This window comes from Vidua macroura, chromosome 9 (assembly GCF_024509145.1).
Source record: "Vidua macroura isolate BioBank_ID:100142 chromosome 9, ASM2450914v1, whole genome shotgun sequence".
NCBI lineage: Eukaryota > Metazoa > Chordata > Aves > Passeriformes > Viduidae > Vidua > Vidua macroura.
The window spans coordinates 21148671-21161837 of NC_071579.1; the positions used below are offsets into that span (position 1 = coordinate 21148671).

Genomic DNA, 13167 nt, shown 5'->3' on the forward strand with positions numbered 1-13167 from the left:
TTAACAGAGCCAAACTACACAGCAGGTACACAATGGCTGGATTAAATCCAGGGAAAAGCAGGGAGCGTGCAGAGGTGGGGCAAGAGCCTCAGGAGTATCCCTTTAGTTAGCAAGAACCATGACCTCAAACATCACATCATTAACAGGTTAACAGGTCTTTGTTAACCTTCCATCACTGCTTCTTAGGCAAGATGGCAGAACCTAGTACTTAAGTGTGGATTGAAGGCAAATCCTGGTGTAGGGTGTGGTTACAGTAGAGTCGGACTGGTTTAATCCTATTGCCAAGAAGTTACTGCTGCCAAAGGAGGATTGCCTTGTTCCTCGCCTCTACTGGCAGCACTCCCTCCCCCATCTCACACGCTGGCTCTCATCAGCCCCATGGTGAGCCAATGCAGTTTAATTTCTAGATGAAAACGAACACACTAGAAACAGGAACGGGTTCTTGGTGGTTTAGGAAATCCAGATGGTAGATGAGCAGCAGAGTGGGCAGTAGGAAAGACTGTGGGGCAGGGAGGGGGGAAGTGCTGCCTCCCGTGTGAGCAGCCCCTAGATTCGGTCAGATCTGTTGCTCAACTGCGTCTTTGCAGCGCCATGGGAATCTGAAAAAAACCCCACCATCAAAACATCCAATCGATTTTGGTCAGAAGCAGCTGAGCAGAACCCTCAGTTCTCCTGTGAAAGCACGAACGCTTGTCTGCAATGCAATAATATGCTCAGCCATTGCAGCTGTTCAGCTAAGTGAGCATATTTCTAAATGGATTGCAAGGCACAGCGCTTTAGTGCACACAGGTAGGTGCTCCTGCAGTAATGAGAACACCGCTCCTGCTCGGGCACAGCACAACAGGGCTGCAGGAGAGCAGCGGCACAGGATCGAGAGAGAATTTCCCTCTCTCTCTGGGATTTCTGTTGGTTTGAATTTGATCACATAAGACTTCCAAGTCAGCAAGATGTAGGAAAAGTGAGAACTGCTTGGGAGGGTGGAAAAGCTACTGAGGTTTTTCTGCAGACTCTGCAGAAGGAATGTCTGTATGACCAGACTTGCAATTTGGGTAATTAGGATTTTATTAAATGTGCTTTCTTTACAAAAGTATCTATCACTTGAATACAGTCACTAGCTACTTTTAAAAGCTTTTAAAATATTTTGAAAATATTCTTCAATACTTAACTCTGTTACAGACAGCTGTTTTACCTAAGGATTTTCCAGCAATCTAGAAATGTTAATTAAGAGCATTTCATTAATTCATTTAAATTTCATTAGCATTTAACAGAAAATGTGAGTATCTGTGTTTCTTGTCTACACAAAACTCTTCCAAATGCATTTTAACTGTGGTGTTTCAGGAGAAAAGCAATGAGAAGTTCAAGAATACTCAAGAGACAGTAGTGTTGTTGTCTCTGTAGGAGTGCAGGTAAATGATGTATTAGAGCAGGCGGTGGGCGGTAGGTAGTAGTAACTCTTGGTGATCGCACACCCCCGGTGAGCTGAGAACCAAGCAGCACCACAGTAAGAAATTTGAAACCACATCGATTAATTTTTAGTCATAATCCAGAGGGCTGGAGTACCCCACGGAGCCTGTTCTTGCGGCACAGCTTGAGCTCAGTCGGCAGACAGCGCTGGAAATTGCTCAGGAGCTGCGAACCGAACAGCCCCGCTTTGGGGGCACGAAGCTGGCAGTGGGGGCACGATCACCTCCAGGCAACAGAGCGCTGCCCCCGAGCAGCGGTCCCCATCGCTTCCCGGCACAGCAGCCCTGGAGCGCCCAGAGCCGCCCGCCGTCCCGCTGCCGCCGCCCGCGCGGGCGGAGCTGTCCCCGTCCCTCGGGGCTCCCGGCAGACAGACAGACAGACAGACAGACAGACAGAACAGACAGACAGAACAGACAGACAGAACAGACAGACAGACACCTGCCCGGCCGCGCTGCGCTCCCGGCCGCGCCGCCGCCGCGCTCCGCCGGCAGGGGGAGCTGCAGGGAGCGGGTCCCGCCGCAGCGCGGGGGGGAGGGGAAGGAAGCGGAAGGAGCCGCCGCCGCGCTGAGGGGAGCAGGCGCTGTGCGGAGCCGCCGCCTGGTGCGGGCGGCACGGAGAGAGCGAGCGGCGCGCGGAGCTGCGCGGCCCGGCCTCGCCGAGGAGCGGGCGCCAGGTGAGGGCCCGGCCCGGCCCCGGGGGAAGGGGGTGGCGGGGGGGGGGGACCCGGGCGGCGGCGAGTTCGGGACCCGCGAGGGGAGGGGGAAGGAGGAGGAGGGAGCGAGCGGGGGAAGCCCCCACGTGACCAGCGCGTGCGGGGAGGAGGTGGCGGCTCGCGCGCCCCGTTCGAATCAGCTGGCCCGCGGTGGCGCCTCCTGCGCGTGCGCGGCGGCTCCGCCTCCCCCCGGCTTTACGTGTGCGCGCGCCCGGCGCGGCGGCCCCGGGGCACGTGCGCGGCGCCGCGGGCGCCATGTTGTGTCTGAGCCGCGCGCGGGCACTGTGCGCGCGCGCGCGCGGGCCGGGCCGCGGGAGGCGGGGGCGGGCGGGGAAGGAAGGCGGGAAGTCTCGCGAGGTCGCGCGGCTCCCGCGGGAGCGGGCCGGGTGCGGGATGGCGGCGGCGCTGGGCGCGCTGGGTAATGGTACCGGGCCGGGGGCGGGACCGGGACCCGCCGCCCCTCCCGCCGGGGAACGGGCGCTCGGGAGCGGGCGGGGCGCGCGCCCCGGGGAGCGCCCCCGGCTCCGCGCCGCCGCCGCCTCCGCCTCCTCCCCCCGCCCCGGCCCTGCCCCGCCTCACCTCACATCACCCCGTGCCTGCCCCGCGGCCGCCCTCCTTCCCTCCCCCGCTTCGGGCTCTCCCCGTCCCTCCGCTTCCCCCGCGCCGCTCCGCCCCCGTCCGCGCTCCCGGGGCCGGCACGCCCGCAGAGCCCCTTGGGCCGCCCCCGCTGTGCCGCCCCCGAGTTCCCGGCGCTGCCCCGGCCGTGCGGCGCTCGTGGCCGCCGGTCCGTGTCCACACCCGGAGCTCCCTGCGGCCCTGGCCCCGGCGGTGTCCCGCCGCTCGGCCTGCCCTGCAGCCCTGGCCCGGGCGGTGCCTCCGCTCTCGGCCGGGTTTCTGCTGGGCGGCCCAAGCGGCGCCTGCCCCGCAGGGACAGCGGTGCGGATGGTTCAGGACGCAGGGGCCCGAAAGGGAGCTGTGTAACATCCGAAGTCTGCTCTCGATGGAGGCTATGATATATGTCCCGTTACAGCACAAACTTGCAACATACAGTTCTGTCTTCTCTTGTGTTTAGAAAAACTATTCCCGCCGTATCCAAGTGTCCCAGCTCAGCAATATTCCCTTTGTCTCCTAAGGGAGACATGCTCTCCCTTTTAAGGGAGAGCATATGGTTCTTCTGCTTCCTTATGCTGTTTTGTATTCTGTCCTTGTTTTTATCCAGTAACATTGGCAGGTTTTGTAGTCTTGGAGTATCTTGCTAATCTGGTTCTAGGCTAAAACATTACAGAGACTAATTTTTTTAAAAATAATGTGTTTTTTAAGCTTTGATGCTCCAAATTTTACTTTGGAAATATGCTTCCAATTATTATAAAAAAATCTAGTAGTTCTTCCGTGGTTGTACATATATTTCCATGTTTTCCATTGATAGTCATTATACTGTAGTAATCACTACGTAGTGATTGTTTACTGAGGCTTTTAAGTGAAGCTCTACATATACCCTGTATTTTACATCAAATACTGACTTGTGCAACCTCTTAAGAACATGCTTTTCGGGTGTATTTCTAACCTGTGGTTAGATACTAGCTTCCCATCCTAGCTGCCCCAAGGACTGGTCATCTAGTAGGGATTGGTAGGTTTGGGATTAGGAAAATATGATTCTTTACATAAGCAGGTGTAACTTCTGAGAAAAGAAGTTGACAAGGTACTATTATGGTTTGTTTTCAAGCATCTTTTAATCTTACTGTACTGTCTTTTGCATTAATGGTAGTACTATTTGCTTAATCAGAAGTGGAAAAAAGTGTAGGGGGGAAAAAAAGCATGGTATGTGTTAAACATCGGGAGAAAAATGCATCTCTTTATAGAGTATGTGAGAAAAATGTTAAAAAATAACTATCAGGTGAAAATTGTCATTCTGAATTGTCATGCTGAAGAAACTGCCCATTACCTTAGAAGGGCTTAGCAGTTAAGTCAGTTTGACATGTGACTTCTAGCAAGTCATTAAGAACCTAAACAACTTTGGTTTCAGGCTTTTTCCAGCACTGTCATGTTTATTCCATAAAATATTCTATGCCTTGAATTTACAGGCTTGAATTTGAAGGCTTTTTGTGAAGGAGTGTTATGCAGTGCAATCCTATGTGTCAGTAAGGAGCAGCAGCAAATGACCTTATATTAAACACTGCTGATAGTTTATGTTTCTGGTTGTTTAGTCTATCATGGGTAGTTGTTGCAATTCTCAGTTGTACCACTGTTAAGTGAAATGATTTTTCCTTTGCCTTGCATACTCCAAGTATATAACTGCTAAGTGAGAGGCTGTATTAAATAGCTTAGTTATTGAGGTATTTAGTGATGGAGCGCAATCATATGTCTTGTCTCATTTCTGGAAAAAGAGAAATAGCAATTAGGATTCTTTGGCTTGGTACTATTATGGATTTAACGTGCAAAAATAACTAGATCTTTATTTCACAGAATTTGGGAATGTGTCCTAATAAGGGCTTTTGTTCTACAGCTGAACAGCATGTGACTGCTCTGATGTTTATCAGTGTTTCTAACATACTTGTGTAGTGAGATTACATAGTGAGATAGGCTGTCCTTAGTCTCATACAGAATGAAGGTTTTACACTCCCAGTATTTCCAGGAGACTTGAAGTTCTTGTGGGGTTTTTTTGGTTGGTGGGTTGGTTGGGGTTTTTTGGTCCATTTGTCTGTGTCTGGTTCTTGCAGATAATTTTAGGTACTTAGGCTGACTTCTGATCAATAATAGTTGTGTGGTTGATAAAAAGTGGAAAGAGTTATACTCTGCTCTTTTACCATAAGGGAAATAAGAAATGTGTTCTTAAAGTTTCTAAAAGTACTGGGGAAGCTGGAACAAAGTCTTTGCAGTCTGCCCTGCTTCCAGTTGTGCTTTTTTTCTTGTTTTGTTTTGTTTTTTTTTTCTTCTTTTAAATTACCTTTCACATTTCCAAGCCCCTCTTTATGATCTCTAAGACTAATCTATTGAGGTTTGCTTTGTTTTAGTTTTCCCAAAGTCTTTGCATTATGTGGGAGCTGATGATACAGGTCTCTCTGGTCATAAGGAACCAAATTTGCAAGAGGGAATTTATTAATCAAGTATTTGGCACTTGGATCCATATATAGATTGCACTCTCAGTTCTAGAAATGCAGTACTGTAGGACCTATTGTTCCCTTTCTCTCAGGTTGGTTTAAAACTGATTGGATTATTCCAGACAGATATTTGTAGACCTTGTCCTTAAAAACCTTGAAGAGGAAAAATTCTGCCACTTCTGTAGGCGTGAATGAAGTTGCAGAAACTGAGAAACTTTCTCACTTATGCAGTGAGGGGTTTTTGTTGGTGTTTTTTTTTTTTTTTTTTTTTTTTTTGGTTTTGTTTTGTTTTGTTTTTTTTTTTTGGTTTTTTTTGGTTTGTTTTTTTTAGTTTCTAAATTAAGTGTTCTTTGCTGTAAGTCAAGTTGCTGCTGATAAGAATTTGCTCCTGGTAAATTTTACTCTAACACTTAAGGGTATATTGTTCCAGTGTTAAGAACACTGTAAATATGGTTTGTGGTTGAAAAACTGCTGTGGTTTTAGAACCATCCTGGTAATTTCAGTTTTCAGAAAACCTTCTTTCTGTTTGAGTAACTTGAAAAGGCACTTCAGAAGTGCAGAGCTGAACATTAAATGGTGTGTTCTTATTGGACACTTGTGTTTCAAACAAAAAGACCTTAAAAAATATTCCCTTACGGAGTGCAGCTTTGTAATCAAAATACTTAGGGTTTGTAGGTAGTAGGTTAATAATTTATATGGTTTGTGTTCAAGACTTGAGTATTTGTTAACAGTTTGGATTTAATTGCTTTCCCTTATACAGGTAATTGGTTGTATCTTCCATCCAAAAGTTTAGTAGCTTAATTTACAGTAACTGTTCTTTAAAGTTACTTTATTGGTTTGATGCTTATAATGAATTCAGTTAAACATAGAAATACATAAAGCTCAGTGAGTCCAATGCCCTGCCCTTTGGAAGTGTACTGGGATCATTCCCTCTGATGACAGCGTTCCTCCTTGTGTTGCTTGTTTCAGCAGCTCCATCCGTCCCTGGTTAAAGTTTTACGTGATCCTGAATTTCAGTATTTTTGCTTTGCATACAGCTGATTGTTTTGTCTCTTGTTGCTTCAGAAAAGAGTTGATTCTCCTTGTAGCACTGTTTTAGATTGCTGTTAACTGCTCTCCAGTTTTTCTGGTCTTTTGAACCTCATCACAGGACAAAGGAATATGAATGTTGGCAAGATAGACAATTTGATTGTCCAAGATTTTAAAGATCTTTTTAGTAGTTCAGATTTAAATACAATATTTAAACACAAATATTTGTTTTTATTGGGGGTTGCATTTGTATTGACAAAGTATCAGTAAGAAGTATAAAAGCTGATCTTTATATGTTGTAGTAAAGAAGTGGGATTTTAATAGTCTCTTATCATGAGAAGTAGCTGATTTTTTTTCTTAAAAAGGATAATTCTAATTTTGTTTAAAACACTTCAGTTGGAAAATTTGAAAGAGGGGAAAGTTTGCCTTTTGGTACATAAATGATAACATCCTGCTTTTTGTTGTTTGTTTTAGTTTTATTAGCATCTATATATGTACATGAGAGCTGAATTTTTCAGAGCTAGTGGTGCAGGGGTTTTTGTGTGAGTTGAAGTGTCTCTGAAGTATCTCTAGTTTAGGAAGGAAAAACAGGGAGCCCACATTGGAGGAGTTGTACAACTGGGTTACTGTGCCACACAGAAATGATTTACAGAGGGAGGAGAGTGACAGAGCCTCCTGTGTATGTTTGTGTTTGAAACATACTCTGCCTGCTCAGTAGTGTTGAAGTTAGGAATGTTATCTCCACAGCCAAGGAATCTAGAAACACCAAAGATAGATACTGTCAGAGAAGTTCTGCCATGCTGCTTAATTACTAATTAAATAAATGTTTTAAGAACATTTGAGATTGAAGGCATGGGTGTGTCTTGTGCAGTTGTATTTTCTGAATTTATTCCTGTTTATTTGTTTTGTGGCCCGGGTGATAGAACAGAGCAGATTTGCTAATTGCCTGGATAGGACAAATCTGGGAGTGAATATGAGCATTAGTGTGAAATAGTCTTGGAAAACTGGATTAATGACTTGAACTGTATGGGATGCACTTCAATAAAGAGAAACACAAAACAGTACTTCGAGGAGAAATAGTAAATTTAAATATGAGAAACACTTGGCTGGGCAACAGTTCTGTAAATAAGCAGCTGTATCACAAAATGAACACAGTGGAGTTGTGACAATTCTGTGAAAGCCAGGATCTCACTGGGATTTATGAACAGGATTGTTGCATGTGAGAGGGAAGTTGCTCTGCAGTACTCAGTGTAAGGACTCAGATAATGCAGTGTCTCTCTTCTTGTTACTCTGCTTCCAACAGATTTGGACCAGCTGAGAGTATTTAGGGAAGAGTTGCAATAATGACCTTTAAGGAAGGACTGAAAGAATTGTACTTTTTTAGTCTTTTGCAGAGATGGGGAGACATAATAATAGGCTTCAAATGTGGTAAAGTTTGCAACAGAGAATAATATAATAAACTGTTCTCTCTAGGTGGGATAAGAAATAATAGTCCTGAGGAGCATAAAAAGAGATTTTGATGTCAGGGAAAACTTCCAGCTCCAGGAAAGATTATCTGTCCAGGACAGATAATCACAGGGTTATATATCTGAGGGAAGTAATGGGATATCTATTGCTGAAAGTGCTCTAGAAAAGGTTAAATAACCTCCTTTTAGAGGTGATTGAGGTGTAGTTTTCTGTCCTTGGCATAGGAGGTAAAATGACTTTTTAACATTAGATCTCTTGTCATTTTTAGATTTTTGTAATATTGCTGGCCATGATTTAAAAGAGTAAAACCACAAAACAGCACAGTGGAGAAAAAATTAGTCATGTAACAGTTGTAAGATTTCGTAAAAAACCCTCTATCAAATATATTCATTAAAGGGTTTTTATAAAGTATTTATTAAAGCCATCTGTAATGTAATATTGAAGGTAACTTTAATAGAGTCTTCATGGTAGATTTAATATCTTTGACTTGCCTTTAGGTGGTTTTAGTGATCCAAAAGAAAGAAACCGAGCTAGAGTCAAAGTCTTTCAGAAGACTTCATTCAAGAGAAAGCTCAGAAGATAAATTCTGATGAGCCAGGGAGTCAGGTGCATTCCAGGCTCTGAAATACAGTGCACCATGCAGCTTCACCTCTCTATAAAATCGAGATTACAGTTCATATCTGAGACATGTATGTTGAGGGTTAATCACCACTGATAAAGCCTTAAGGTTCCTGAAGGGTTTGTTCTATAAATATATTGTTATTTAAAATCACTTTGTGGTCCCTGTATTAGGAATAGATTTCAGCCTTTTATGCACATTGCTATGTAATAGCAGTATAAATAAACTTGAACAGAAATGTATCCTGTCTATTACATATACTAGTTTCATACAAAAATGTCTCCTTTGGGACTCTTTTGGGGTGATTTAAAAATATTTAACTGGAAGAGCTAACCTTGATACAAATGAGTTAAAGCTTTTTAGAGTTAAAAGTACTGAACAATTTGATAGAGCTTTTTGAACTAAATTCAGTTTAATGCCTTATTCAGCATTTTTTCTATTCAAAATCAAGTGCCTATATCTCATGTGACCTTGTTCAAGCATTTCTGATTTTTGAAATTTGACAAAGTTGCCTCAGGGTTAAGAGCAAGTGAAGGGATAAGCTTTGTGTCACATATGTCTGTGCTCTGGAATTAGGGAAAGGGTGAAAGTGAAACAAATGTCACATTCGCAGCAATTTAAAGAGAGTGCAGGGGATGTACATAAAATGATGCTTTCAATCTATTATTGAAAATTGTAGTCAATTGTAATTAGACTTCTAGTACATTTTTCCCTCTCACCAGTTATGTGGATTAAAGTTAATGTGTACTTCCACTGCACAGACTATCAGCATTATCTTTGCTATAATTGATGAGAAATTGTGACTGAACCATCAGGAAACAAAGTGTTGCTAACTGACAGGGTTTTGAACCTGGTGTAGTGTTTGCTTATATAAACCTGGAAATCAATAAAGGAAGAATGCAAACACTGTTCACCATATTAGACTGATGTCAGAAAAGGAATTTGTTCCCTTTCTCAAGTACTTTAAGTCATCCAGGGATTTTCCTTCTATGTATCACTGCAGTACAAAGGCTTTTTTTGTAGCCTAATATAAAGGGATCATGGTATCTCATGTAGTAAGGGCATAAAGGCTTAAGTCTTAGGCAGAGGCAGATGCACCTATTCCCTAAGCTCCACCTGAAGAGTTGGAACTGAATTGCAGTTGTCAGACAGAGCTGCCTGGAAAAGGCTGCTTTAACCTGGAGTTTGGAGCAGCAGTTCCTGCAGAGTTGACTGGAGGGGTGTATAGGTGGTGACTGACTAAAGATTTGGAGTAGAAAGGTGTTAACATTTCAGCAGGTGCCATGGTTTGTTTGCTTCGGGTTATTTTCCTATTTCCAATGTAAAAAATAATTGGCAACTTCAAAAATTTTATCTTATTAATAATTTTGAAATTAGCATATATTAATACATGTTTTCTTTCCACCCATTACCTTCTTTCCATTTACTTGTGCTTTCTATGTACATGTCTCTAAAAGTCAGAGTACAACTAGCAGCAAGTTTTACTGGTTAGGGATACATTATTATATTGCTTTTGTTAGTAACTAATCTGTCTAATTGTCACTTGAAAAGATTTGACAATATTTCTGTGCCTTGCTATGCTGCCAGCACTGTCCTTTGGGGGTTTCCTTAAAAGCTAGACTTGAGGAAAAAGAAAGCTAACTAGATGCTATCAGGTCTTCTCAGTCCTCACTTGTCAACATTTCTGGTTGTGTTTATTTATTTATTTAACCTTGGGGAAATAGGCAAAATGAGAAGCCAGTATAGCTTATGTTTTTTTTGGTTTTTTTTTTTTTTTTTTTTTTTTTTTTAACTAGTGTTTTATTTTCAGCAGAATCGTGATGTTTATTGCATCAGTTTTCTGGAAATTCTGCTATATTCAGTGCATTCTAAAAAAAGCAGAAAGACTGACAGTATTCTTGTAGAGGCTGCTATAGTGCAATTACTTTCCATGTGTGTGGATAATTTTAAATGCACCTGTGAGGAAGTGGTTTCTAACAGAATAGTGTGGTTACATAATTTCTCTTAAGTGAGGTTAGGTGAGAGTTTTTCTGGATCATGGGAATTCAGTGATCCTTTGTTAAGAGGATTCCTAAAATACTTCAGATGGAAAAGGTTCTTCACATTTCTGCTATCTGACAGCCAGTGCTGAGAAGGACAATGAGAAACATTCACTCCTTCTATGATGTCCTAGTGCAAATAAAGCTTCCCACACATCCCCCATCTCAAAGTGAAATCTGTCTTTTTCAGATTTCTTGACATGTATTTTGGAGGTCTGAATTGTTGAACCAAAGTGAATTTTGCAAATCCTTGAGAATCCTCTATTCTCATAAATGGATTGCTTTTTGGAGTACAGTTTGCTGTCAGGACCATTCAGATTATACAAGTGTACAGGAGCAGATTTGTTGCTGTTAAGATCTTGATATGCAGTCTTTTAGTGTTGTTCTGACTGCACCTCAAAAAAAAAACAAACCCACAAAACAAACCCTCACCAACAACACAGGTAACAAATTCTTCTAAATATTGATGAATCTCAGTTACATCTCTCATGATCTGAAAATATCTCTGGTTAATTCCAACCCAGAAGCAGTTTTATTGGAAATTCACCTGTTACATGAAGGGTTGTTTTTTCCTTTGTTCAGAATTCTGAATATATAGAGAGAATGTTTTGCCTCTGTCTTGGGTTCTGGAGGTAAAAGCAGGCCAGTTACTGTCATTTTATCCAGTGTGAGTCATGTCTCATTGATTTTCCACTTGAGAGGTAACTCTGGTGATCAGACCTTTGTGTTCTGCTTTTAGGGTGATTCTCATAATTGAATTAGTTGCAGTTAGATCAGCTACCCTTTAAAAAAGCTTTTTAGATTGTTGTATGTCTGTATTTACTTGGCCAAAGAAATTCCCTCGAAGAAACCATCCCAAAAAGTCAGGAGATTGTGAGAAATAGGAGAGCTCTGGAGAAGCTTACTGTGTGATATTCTTGGTACCATTTTCAGTTTTGATTCATGTGTCACTACAGCTTTGTTATATGACTTGTACCAAATAATCATGTGGACGTTTCTTCTCATCCTGTCTGTTCTGTCAGCAGGCCTGATTTGCAGACATGGCATGAGCTCCAGTTTAAGTTCTGTTTGCTTCTCTTCTTTAAATGTTCCCTTCTTTGTGTGGGTTGTAGCCTGGCTTCTCTGCTTGGTTCACTCCTGCAACTGCCTTGAAAGGAAAGTTTGCTTTTCTAATACTTAGAAATTAGCTTCTTTTGAAGTGTGAACAACTGTTGCTTTTTTGACCTTCACTGACCATATTTTTCATGATGAAATGTCAAAAAGAGCCCAGGAGTTTGAATCAGTAACAAATAAGAATACAGAAAGTTTGCAGGGATTTTTTTTCCCCCTCGGATGCCTCTCTTTGTGCTTCTGATTCTGTTAGTGAAGACTTGCACCAGCTGGATTTCAGTTAAGCTTTCAATAGAATTTTAACAGATTTATATTAAAGTGAGCAGTTAACCAAAATGAAAATAGAGTAAAACACAATGCTGTGACTTCTGCTGTGTGGAAACAGACATGAAAAATGTTTCCACAGCATTCACAATTCGAGAATAATACAAGTTATAGCTGGGCACTGTATATAGATGGAAACAATAACCTGCTGGAATTAGTTCCTGTGCATCAGTTAGAAAACACTTCTATCCTCAGCGTGCAAGTTTAGAGTTCCAAGATAAGAGGAGTACCTGTGCTGCTTAGGCTTGCAAAGCATAAGGGAGAGCCTGAGAGAAGGGCTTCACATTACAGCAAACCTGATCCAGAGACTGGCTGTCACCAAATGCAAAGTCGTGGGCCCTGTTTTCCACTGGCACCTGTCCTTATTTCACCATTACAGTGAGCCTGTCTAGGAAGTTAAACTAGAAAAAAAATAACTCTTTTGTAAAGACTTGTGATTTCCAAATCAGCTCATTGTGAGATCGGATTGAATACAAAAACAAATGCATGGGAAAAATAGAAATGATGTGCCTGAGTTACAGGGGGGTGGGATTGCTTCTTTTTGTAGATTAAATCACTTAATGGCAAATGGCACCTCACCTGGGAAGTGTCTTTGCAAAATTAAAGAGAGAATGATTGAAGGCTCACCACCAGTCTGTGAATCCACCCTGTTGATAAAGGAGTGGGAATGTTGATGGGTGTGGTTTTGATTGCTGTGATAGGAAGGTGGAGGGAGAGTGGTGTCTTGGACAAAACAATAAAGAAGGAAATGCTCTTTTGGGAAGTATCTAAATGGGTAACCTTTGACATAGGCCCCTGGACGTATTTTATTTATACATATTGCCAACGTATTTTTAATTATGATTCTGTTATCTCACACATGGATTCGCATTTTTATTTCCATAGTGGCTGTTGAAATACACATACATTGCAGAGTTGCTCCTTTCTTATCACTTAGAGCAATAAATAAAAAGAGTTTTAATGTTTTCCTCAATTGAGCAAGGATAATCCAAACTGTATGCATGCAGAACTCAGAAGGGAAACAGTGCCCACCTTAGCTGGCATGTGACTTAAGAGGGGCATTTTAAGTCAAAATAGAGTTTTAGAAGATGATCATTTCAATTTTGATAAATACTGATAGTGATATTTCAATAAAATTATTTTATTGATTGCAGAAGAAGCCCTATCCTCTAGTCTAGTGGTGATATGAATCTAATGACTCTTTATTTCACCACTATCTTGAGTCAGAAGAATCTCAATAAACTGAGCAAATGGGTATTAAAATAGAAACTCATTGTTAGGAATGTGAAGTAATGCATAAGAATA

General features: G+C 42.4%; 1 protein-coding gene across 3 annotated transcripts in view; it reads left to right on the forward strand.

Moving 5' to 3' along the window:
* The first annotated feature begins 2079 nt into the window (after window positions 1-2079).
* Window positions 2080-13167, forward strand: part of ZZZ3 (zinc finger ZZ-type containing 3) — a 56785-nt gene continuing 45697 nt past the window's right edge. For all 3 annotated transcript variants that reach the window (XM_053984852.1, XM_053984854.1, XM_053984853.1), the window contains exon 1: window positions 2080-2137. The gene's annotated coding sequence lies outside the window, so the exon portion shown is untranslated. The remainder of the gene's footprint in view (window positions 2138-13167) is intronic.